The 11,837-nt window shown below is 33.4% G+C and overlaps 1 pseudogene; it reads left to right on the top strand.

The window, feature by feature from the left end:
* Positions 1–3,539: 3,539 nt before the first annotated feature.
* Positions 3,540–4,620, top strand: LOC103608641 (annotated as a pseudogene).
* The last annotated feature ends 7,217 nt before the right edge of the window (positions 4,621–11,837 follow it).

Genomic DNA, 11,837 nt, shown 5'->3' with positions numbered 1-11,837 from the left:
ATGGCAGATTTTGTGAAACTGAGCCATCTTGCACCTGTGTTAATCAACAGAGTTCCAAACTATAATATCAAAATGTTTACACACTGCACATGCTTTCTACATTATTTAGCTGAAAATTTGTGCTAAACAGATTATACAAAGAACTGTTGTTGAATGAAAGACAAACAAAAAAGCATTCAGTTCAAAAGTTTCAAAAGTGTGAACACTCATACACACAAACTCACACCATACTTATCACACTTTTATTCAGGTGTGATAGATCAACCCNCACATCCATACATGTAAAATGCTACAAACATACAAAGGAATGTGAAAAAGTGAGAATAAAATGAGGAAAATTCAGTGTCTGGAAAGAAACTCCATTTATGATGTTTTTCAAGGAGGTCAGAAATAGCCAAAGTTTACAGTCTGTGGTGTTTAGATCAATTGGTCAACTTTTAACTTCAGTCTTAAAGAAGGCTAGCTAAAAGCCACAAAAATGTCACACTATATCATAAACATATACAGTCTCAAGGGACAACATTGGCAATAGTTTGACAGCTTTAGCTTTTAAGATTTTTGTTTTATTTATTTACATGTGTGTTTTTTAAATTTATTATAGGTATATTTGTCTTCACCAGCTGATATAGTCGCCATTGGAAAAGGACCCTTCCCAGTAGGAATGACTCTTTTGGGGTCTGTCTAGGTGAACAGAATTGGAGTGACAGGGCTAAACTCACTTTTGCATTTATACCAATCCTATACATACTGTTGAATTAANTGGTCAAACTTCCCCTCATGGGGCATTAACTCACCTACTCTACTGGTTTATGTCTACCTGGATGCACAGGAGTTTTCATGGTACCTTGTGTTTGAATAGCAACAGCAAATTCTTTTGGGGGGGTTGGGGACAGAGGAGATGCTGGACACAGTCATGGAGCAAGGCACTGTGTGAGCATAACTGTGAAATTAGGAAAGACCTAAAAAGGAAACCATGAGGGCCTTTCATTNGTGTGAGCATAACTGTGAAATTAGGAAAGACCTAAAAAGGAAACCATGAGGGCCTTTCATTCTGCATCTACAGCAGGGACAGTAGCTTCACCAAATTCCATAGTTTGGGGATGACCTGATCAGAAAAAGTTATATGTGTGCAGATCTTGGGTTGGCCTCACACTGAATCCCTTTGAGAACATGAGTATCAGAAAAGTCATCAAAATTTCCCAAAGTCAGAAGAAGAATAAATGGCATTTTGCAAATTTAAAGCCCAAAACTCACTGAAGTATTATGATATTTTCCTAGAAATCCATTTAGATTTAAAGGATTGTGATTATATATCTCAATATTTTGTGTAGTTCCCAAGGTTTTCTGGTTTTAATGACTTTTCCATTACATCAATAACCAAGACAATGATTGCACTCAAGATCATCCATTATTTTTAAAATCCAAACTCAAATTTGAGGAATTTAAAAGTCTTCAGTGGAGTTTTATTGCCCTTTATGGTCTACACAAGTTTGGTTTGATCAGTTAACACGCTCTCCCTAGAAGTCTCCTGGCCTTCAGTCCAGTTGTCTCTGTTTTCATATGACACACCTGTCATCTCTACTTTCCCAATAGCTATCTCCACAGGCACCTTCATGAAAATTAAAATGTCCTGTCAATGAAATTATCTGGAATAGAAGAAGATTTCACTAAAAATTGTCAATATAGGTGCTTAATGTATATAAACTTATAGTTAGATAGAAAGACTAAGTTCTAGTGCTCTATAGTTGTCCTAGTTAACTATAAATAAGAATAATTTCTTGTATATTTTCAAATGGCTAGAAGAGAGTTCAAATGTTCTCAACACAAAGATGTGAAAGATGTTTGTAATGATGAATGTGTTAATAATCCTGCTTTAAACATCACATATTATATACATGCATGAAAATATTACTCTGTACTACATAAACATGTTTAATAAAAAGAGAAAATTAAATAATTAAACACTGGAACATGAAAATTAAAAATTATGTACATTAAAAAGCCATGATAATTCAACAGCATGGTACTGAAATAAGGACACATATATAGACCAATGAAAAGAATAGACATCCCAGAAACAATTTGGCAAATATATGTTCAAATCATCTTCAACATAGGTGCCAAGCATACTGTTCAGGAAAGGATAGCCTCTACATCAACCGATGCTGGGAAAACTGACTATACCAATGCAAAATGAAGAAGTTGGACCTTTGTTTAATACGATAGGCAAAAAAGAACTCAAAAAATGGTTTAAAGATTTAAACATGTCATGAAACTAAAATTTTTAGAAGAAAGCATAAGGGAAAAGCTTCAGACCTTTGGGCTTGGCAATGATTTGGGGGATATGACAGGAAAAGTCAAGCAACATAAACAAATTTAGATGAGTAGGACAACATCGTACTGAAAATCTTCTGCACAGTAAATAAAAATATCAGTAAAGTGAACAAACCTACAAAACAGAAGAAAGTATTTGCAAACCATGTATCTAATAAGGAATTGACATTAAAAAAACTAAAGAACTCCTGTAACTCAATAGCAATAATTATGAAAACAACAATAATAATAACCTCAATTGAAACTGAGCAAGGGCTTGAATATACGTTCCTCCAAAGAAGATATGCAAATAGCCAACTGATGTATGAAAAGATGTGAGATCACTAATTATAAAGGAAATGCAAATCTAAACCATTTTAAATGAACCAAAAAACTCCATTCAGGAAGTAACAGAATTTAGTGCCTAATTATGAATCATTTACTGTTTTCTTATTTAGTAAATTTATATTACTATTTTAAATCAGAAGATAATCAGGGCGTATCCCTCTTGGGGCATCTCTTGTGGATTTCATCAACAGTTGAATAAGTGCATATAAGCAGTCTACATTATCCTTATTCATAGTGTAACTAAACCAGTATTTGCTGTTCCAGAGGTAAGACAAAATTTTAAATATTTGAAAAAAAATATTTTGGAAGATAGAATGGAATGTGTCAAGAACAATCATGTTGTTTTTTATTAAACATTTTAGCTACTAATCACCAAGTACTAAATAATATAGTTCTTGCCTGTTACACGTGTGAACCAAATATATTAATTAAAATCTGATTTATACAGGGTCTGCCTAAGGATTAAACATCAACATATCCTGGAAACCAGAAAAAAATGTATTTTAAATTTATGTTTATAGAAGTAAGTAAAAGTACTCCTAACGCAGTGTATGCTTTTATACACTGTAGCAAATCATTATACACACTTGCTAAAAGATCTAGAACTCTGCTATTTTATTCTAAAGCCCTGTCCACTGATATACTGTTTCATGTGTTTTGATGTCAGCAAATATTTTTTTAATGCACTCACTTTTTGTTTTAAAGTTGTTTAATAATGAAACAGCTAATAGAAGTAAGTGGTAAATTAACCAGTTGACCTGCTGGTGTTTGCATTGATAAGAGTTCAGTGCATCAGTTAACATGTCTGTCTTATATTTGGTTCTGCAGTGAATGGCGTGAACACTTGTCACAGTCTTCTGATGTGCTGCTAGAAAATCATGAGCACAAGAATATATATATGTGAAGGCATCATTCATGTTCCCTTGAGTCACAATATTGTTTATTCTATTAAAATGAAATGAACTGTAAATATATAAATACCTTCAAGGATCTTCTTTGAGATTTCAACATGGAGAATATTACTGAATTTACTATATTTGTTCTGAAAGGCCTCACAGATAATGTTGAAAGGCAGATCACCTTTTTCTTCTTGTTTCTAGCAATTTACCTCTTTACTCTTGTGGGAAATTTAGGACTGATTGTACTGGTCATTGGGGATTCCCGGCTTCACACCCCCATGTACTATTTTCTGAGTGTTTTGTCTTCCGCGGATGCCTGCTATTCCTCAGTTATTACACCAAATATGTTAGTAGACTTTATGTCAAAGGATAAAGTCATTTCACTCCCTGAATGTGCAGCACAGATGTTTCTCGCTACTACTTTTGGAACCACGGAATGCTTTCTCTTGGCTGCAATGGCTTATGATCGCTATGTGGCCATCTACAACCCACTTCTGTATTCAGTGAGCATGTCACCCAGAGTCTACATGCCACTCATCATTGCTTCTTATGTTGGTGGCATTTTACATGCAACTACACACACAGTGGCCACATTCAGCCTGTCCTTCTGTGGATCCAATGAAATTAGAGATTTTTTTCTGATATCCCACCTCTCCTCGCTATTTCTTGTTCTGACACTCACACAAACCAGCTGCTACTCTTCTACTTTGCTGGCTCTATGGAGATATTCACTATCCTAATAGTCCTGGTCTCCTATGGTTTCATTTTGGTGGCTGTTCTGAGGATGCACTCTGCTGAAGGGAGACGGAAAGTGTTCTCAACGTGTGGCTCTCACCTAACTGGAGTGTCCATTTGTCATGGAACACTTCTCTTCATGTATGTGAGACCAACTTCCAGCTACACTTTGGAGCATGACATGATGGTGTCAATATTCTACACCATTGTGATTCCCATGCTGAATCCCATCATTTACAGTTTAAGGAACAAAGATGTAAAAGTGGCAATGCAAAAAGTGTTTGGGACAAATTTGTTTATCGATAAAATATATATTTCACACTGAAAACTAATAGAAAACAATTGAGAGTGATATTCTGTTCCTCAGTATCAAGAAGGTATGAGGAAATGTTGGTTTTAATTTATTAGTATGATTCTGTTCTTGGACATTTTGAAGTAAAGGTCATTGGAAACCCTCTATCTATACTGTTACCATTTTTACATGCTGAAAAAACTGTATCATCCATTTTTCTTTTTCTGTGTTCATTCTGATATTCATATATACACATTATGTTTGTATGTGTAAATATATATTTACTCATATATCTACATAGGAGCTAAGACTGATTGATATACATGAAAGACAAACACACAAGTTTTTGTATATTTAATCTTTACTTTAAAATGCTGCATATCATTTTCTTTTATCTCCATATAACTTGAATTATATGGGCTCTCATAGCTGTAGTCATAAATAATATTACAGTTTTATCTGATTAACTTGATCAAACAGTATCTAATCCACAAAAAAAGCCATTGCTCACACAAGCTCAGACCATTTTCCATGGAGTTGTTTGGGTCTGACCCCAGTTCAAAGTAAACTTCCCTGTCTTTAGGTCTCTGCATTTGCAGCCATCTAATCACTGTGTAAGGTTCAGACACTACAGATAATGTGCTCAAATTTCTATGTGTCACTCTTGGGCTGATTGGTGAGGATGTGCTGCTGCCTCTTTTACTATATTGTGCAGAGCATAGACATAAAACTGATTATGTCATTCTTTCACAGAAAATAGAAATTAGACATTTTTAGTTATCAAGATTATACATAAACTCAACAAAACCAGAAAAAAATCACAATTCAGAGTAAGATACAACTGGCTGGCAGATACTACTCTTCCCAGAACTAAGGCCCCTTTCATAATAATTGTATTCTCAGTACACCTTGCTCCTACTCAGCTTTTGGCTCTGTTTTCCTTTGGTTCCTACCACTCTGTGATGCTCTTACAGATGCCACCATTCCTCACTGCCCAGACCCAAGAAGGAAGGTATACAAAAGATCAGCCCTACACTCACATTTAACCCTGCTTCCAGCAGACCTTATATTAATCACAATGACCTGTCTTCTTCACAGAAAAGTTTCAGTGGTAGTGTTTTCTTTTCCTTCCTTCATCCCATTTCATAATTTTAATTATCACTTTGTGAACTCATCTCTTCCTCAAGACTTCCCTTTATTCATTAATCACAACAAGACAATATCTCTAGAACACAGAGTACAACCAAATTATGATTTCTTGAAATTACATTAAAAAATTTAAATAACTGTTGAACTGTACAAAACAGAGCATCTCCTACCACAATATATTTCTACACAAAAACTAAGAATTTATTGTTTTCCATTTAAAGGTCTCTCCATTTTGATATCACAGTAATCCTTCCTTCAAATGTCAAAACTGAGTCATGGTCATTGATATCCAATAATTTATGGATATCCAAATCATGCTAATAAGGTCCAAACCTGTGAATGTGTGTGTATGCATTGTGCATATAATTAAGCATGGAAAGGATCCTAAAAAACAAGTCAAAATCAAAAGGAATGATAAATGTTGTCCTTAAAATGGTTACACTAAGGGCCGGCCCGGTGGCGCACAGGAGTGTGCACCGCTTGGGAGCACAGTGGCGCTCCCGCCGAGGGTTCGGATCCCATGTGGAGACCAGTTCCCGCTCACTGGTTGAGCGTGGTGCGGGCGCAACGCCGAGGGTTGCGATCCCGTTGCCAGTCCCTGGTATGGGCGCGACACTGAGGGTTGCGATCCTGTTACCGGTCAGTAAAAAAAGACAAAAAAGGGGAAAAAAATGGTTATACTAAGAGAACAAACCATATACTTGAAAAAACAGATACAATTATGCATCTGTTGAATTAATAAATAATAGATGAAAAATCCGTAGAACATACAGTTTACAAAGGAAAAAAAACCTGTTATGGACAAGGAATATAATTTAATATGGATTTGGAATATGTATATGTAAAATGATATAAAACCATCTTATACTCATAAAATTGACATAAATTTCAAAGTTACTAACTTCAATGTGAAAGTGAGGTGATAGTGTAAAGGAAACATTCTTACTGTGCTGGTGTGGGATGTAAAATTTACAGGCACTTTGGGAAACAATTTGCAAATATCTAATAAGTGTATATATTCAGCCAAATCAGAGAATAATAGGTAGCTAAGTGAATTAATATGGATGAGTTCAAAAACAAGCACCCAAGATTAAAACAATAATAAATTTTCAGAATAAGATATTCAGGAGTATATCATGCAAACATATTTAAAACACCTTCAAGCTTAGAGTATATTTTGTTTATGAATATATAAATATATAGTTAAACAATGACAATCTGCATGTGAATGAGAAATGATAGATAGGATTTACCTATGATAAAGGAGAAAATGTGATCAGATGACAAGGATTAATAGAAAGAGGAAGGGCTGTACAAAGAATTTACATTTTATAAAATATGATTTATATTGTAAAAAATGAAGATTGACTAATATGAGTGTGTAAAGTCAATTGTACTCCTATGTAATATCCATTGTGAAAAACAAGTACATTTAATTTTAGAAAAATACATAGTTACATTGTTAATATTTACCAGAACTCTTAAGATTGGTAGAATCCCCTTAGTTAATTATACATATTTTTTAAATTTGGTGGTTTGGAAGCACGAAGTAATGTGACTACACAAAATGTGAAACTTCTATAAACCAAAAGCTATCATAAACTAGTTAAGAAGACAGTTATTTTATTGCATGCTATAGACACATACATTATAAAGAATGCATGATGATTATATGGGCAAAATATAAAATTAGGAACTCCACTCAAAATGACATATAAATAACAAACATGTAAAAATATATCTAAACTCACTTAAAAACAGTTAATTGAGGTAAAATTCACAAGCCTTGACAGTAACTACTTTAAAGGGAATGATCAGTGACAATTGTCACATTCACACCTATGGGTAGTTCCATATTTTTCCAGTTTTTTCATCACTACAAAATATCTTTTTAGTACAAAGGCACTTCAAAAACTTTGTGGAAATATAGAATTAAAAGGCTATACAAATCTTTCCATGAACGTTTTGAGCTACTCTTGTACTTTCTCCCCCTTCCTTACTTCCTCCAGCCCCTGGCAATCTGTGTTCAATTTCTACGTAGTTTTGTAATCTGAATATCTCATATAAAGGAATCACAGTAAAGGTGACCTTTGTGGCCTGGCTGCTTTAACTCAGCATAATGTTTTCAAGATTAATACCTGCTGTAGCATGTATTGATTATTTATCTTGCAAAACTGAGACTCCATGCCCATTGATTAGCAACTACTCATTTCTCGCAAACCCCAGCCCTTTGCAACCACCATTCTACTTTCTGGTTCTACAACTATGACTATTTCAGATAACTCATAAAAGTAGAATCATGTGGTATTTGTCCTTCTGTGACTAGTTTATTTTACTAAGAATTGTGTCCTCCAGGTTTATTCATATTGGTCGCATATTGCAGGATATCGTTTTATTTTCAGCTGAAAAACATTCCATTGTATTTATATACCATTTACGCATATTGCAGGATATCGTTTTATTTTCAGCTGAAAAACATTCCATTGTATTTATATACCACATTTTCTTCATCCATTTATTCATCAGCAAATGTTTATGTTGTTTACACATCTTGTCTATTTGGAAAACTGCTGCAATGAACACAGGTTTACTAACATCTCTTTGAGATCCTAATACCAATTCTTTTGAATAAATATAAAAAGGAACACTGCTGGATCACATGGTAGTTCTATCCTTAATTTTTTTCAGGAAGTACCATAGTGTTCTACATAATGGCTGTTCCATTTTGCATACTCATCAATTATTAACAAGAGTTCTAATTTATCTATGTATCCAGTACATTGTGTATTTTTTCTCTTTTCCCTTTTTTATTCTTTTTTTTTTTTTTTTTTGGTAATAGCCTTTCAAACAGATGTGAGGTGATAGCTCATTGTGGTTTTGATTTGCATTTTTCTTATTAGTGATGTTGAACACCTTTTCAAATGTCCGTTGGCCATTTGTATATCGTTTTTGGAGGAATGTCAATCCAAATCTTTAGCCTATTTTTTACTATTTTTAATCAAGTTGTTTTTTGTTTGTTTTTGTTCTGTTTTGTTTTGCTGTTGATTTGTAGGTGTTCCTTACATATTCTGTAAAATAGCCTCTTATCAAATATATGATCTGCAAATAGTTTTACAAATCTCTATATTATGTTTTCACTGTGATTGTTTCCTTCACTTTGATGAAGCTTTTTTATTTTGATGTAGTCCCACTTGCCGATTTTTGCTTTTCAAACCTTCACTTTTGGTTTCTTGAAACCATTTTGAAGACTAATATAATAAAGATTTTCCCTTATCTTTTCTCCTAGGAGTTTTGAAATTTCAGGTCTTATGTTTAAGTCTGTAATCCAATTTGAGATAAATTTTTAGTACAATGTAAGTTAAGGATTCAATTTCATTATTATGTACATGGACAGACAATTTTCTCAGCACCGTTTGTTGAAGGGAGTATTCTTTCCCTATTGTGTATTATTGGCACCCCTGTCAAAGATCAGTTGACTGCATATGCATGCATTGATTTCTGTGATCTCTATTCCATTTGTCTATATGTCTGTTTTGTGCTACTAACATACAGTTTGTAAGTGCTGTAGATTTTCAATATATTTTGGAAACAGGAAATAGGATGTTTCCATCGTTGTCTTCGTTTAGATTGTTTTGGCTATTCAGAGTGTTTTGTTAATCCAAATGAATTTTAGGGTTGTTTTCTATTTTTATAAAAATAAATAAGCAAACAAACAAAAACACCATTGGGATTTTGGTAGGGATTGCATTGAATTTGTAGACTACTTTAGGTAGAATGAACATTGCAGCAATATTAAGTTTTCCAGTTCATGAATATGGGAATCCTTTTCATTTGTTTGCTGTATTGTTTAATTTCTTTCACCAGTGTTTTCAGTGTACAAAGCTTTCCTCTCCTTGGTTAAGTTTGTTTCTAAATATTTTATTATTTTTACTATACTCATTTTTTACTATAATCATTCCCTTTTATGAATAAATAATATTCCTTTATACATATACCACAATTTGTATAGCCATTTATGTTTTAATAGATATTTGGGGCTATTTCTATCTTTGGCTGCTGTGAAAAGTGTTGCATGTTTGTGTCCTTGTTTTATTAACTGATTTCAATTCATCTGGGTATACACCTAGGTTTGGAATTGTGGGGTCATATGTTAATTGTATGTTTAACTGTTTGAGGAATTTCTAAACTGTTTCTATAGCAGCTGAGTGATTTACATTTTACATTCTCTCCAGACATACAGGAGGGTACCAATTTATCTATATTCTCACCAATATTTGCTGTTGCTGTTTGTGGTATATTACTGTAGTTCTGATTTACATTTTCAGAATGCCTAATATTGAGCATTTTTTCATGTGCTTATTTGCCTTTCGTATATCTCTCTGAAGAAATTCCTATTAACACCCTTGACCCATTTGTCAACTGGGTTAAATTCTTGGTGTTAAGTGAAAGGAGATTTTTATGCATTCTAGATTTTCAGTGAAAAAGAAATGTACTAAGGAGAGCCATTCTGGACAAGCACAAAGAGATGGAAAGTGCAGCTTACACTGAGTATGAAGGTGATCCCACATGAGTGAGGCTAGAACTCACACATTTTGCCACAGCCAGCTGCAGGGAGGATGGTAAATATCTCATCCATGTACTCTGGAGGAAAATAAAAGAAAAAAATTTGGTTACCATCCATCCCATCTGTGCTACAGTGTGTGTTTCAATTATTTTAAGTCATTTCAACTACTTTATCAGCATTATTCAAAAGTTTCCATCTTATCATCTTTAAAGACACACATATTAAAACTATATTTAAAATATTTATTTATTTGTTTATGTTATAATCTCTAACTTTGTTGTTGTTGATATGGATTGTGCTTAAAAAATTTTTTGTTTCAAATCCATTCTAGTATTGGATTAATCAATAAAATAATATATCGAAGCAAGTAAAATAATTTTAGCTTTACCAAATTTAATCTGATATAATTATTTATTGCACTCCCTTACAATATGCATTTACAGAACATAATTATAAGTTGGATGTCAGGAGTATGGTCGTCCCATGTACTGGTAGTGGAATGTATACTAATAAATATATTCTTACAATAGACCCATTCTTATTTAAATAAATTAAACTTCCTTACTTTACCCGAATCAGGAACTTACTCGAGGAGACATTTTACAAAATTGTTCATTCATGGAGCAATGTGGAGACGCACATAAACCTGTTAATTGTTCTTATAAATGTATAATTCAGGAAATGGCAACTATGGAAACAAACATATTAAATGATGGCAGACCCAGATTAGAGAAATTTTATTCAGTAGAATTCAGCAAAATATCTATTTGTATGCAGTAAAATAAATATAGTTAGGAAACAAATAATTTATTGAGAAGGTTGGCTATCAAAATGAGACATGTAACAAGATATTTACACTCATTAAAGTATGAATAACATGTTCTTTAGAAGGATGTATTCTCTTTTCAGGAACATATCAACTTTGTATAGGAGGAATATAGGTATAAAAGGAGATTTGAAGTGAGGATGGAAGATGAGGACTGATGATAATTATGGGATATGGAATTAGGAGATAGTTAGGAAACAAATAATTTATTGAGAAGGTTGGCTATCAAAATGAGACATGTAACAAGAGATTTACACTCATTAAAGTATGAATAACATGTTCTTTAGAAGGATGTATTCTCTTTTCAGGAACATATCAACTTTGTATAGGAGCAATATAGGTATAAAAGGAGATTTGAAGTGAGGATGGAAGATGAGGACTGATGATAATTATGGGATATGGAATTAGGAGATTATTAACTTTTAGTTCTTCAAGACAAAAAAAGAAACAAAAATAAGAATTACACTCATATTCATTATTCTATCCTTTCTGAATCTTTAAAAACACTATAGGACATGTTTAAAGAGTTCCCACTGTGGAAAATGTATGTTGAAGTAATTTACAAGTGACTAAAGCATGCATCCAACAAATAATATACTTAAACTCAGATATCAGATTGGGGATTGGACAAATTAATAACAAATAAAATCAGCTCGGGGCCGGCCCGGTGGCGCACTGGATAGTGCGCCGCTTGGGAAGCGCGGCGGCGCT

The sequence above is a fragment of the Galeopterus variegatus genome, unplaced genomic scaffold, assembly GCF_000696425.1.
Source record: "Galeopterus variegatus unplaced genomic scaffold, G_variegatus-3.0.2 Scaffold8657, whole genome shotgun sequence".
NCBI lineage: Eukaryota > Metazoa > Chordata > Mammalia > Dermoptera > Cynocephalidae > Galeopterus > Galeopterus variegatus.
The sequence above is the reverse complement of the archived record's forward strand: the minus strand, read 5'-3'. Positions and strand labels throughout refer to the sequence as shown.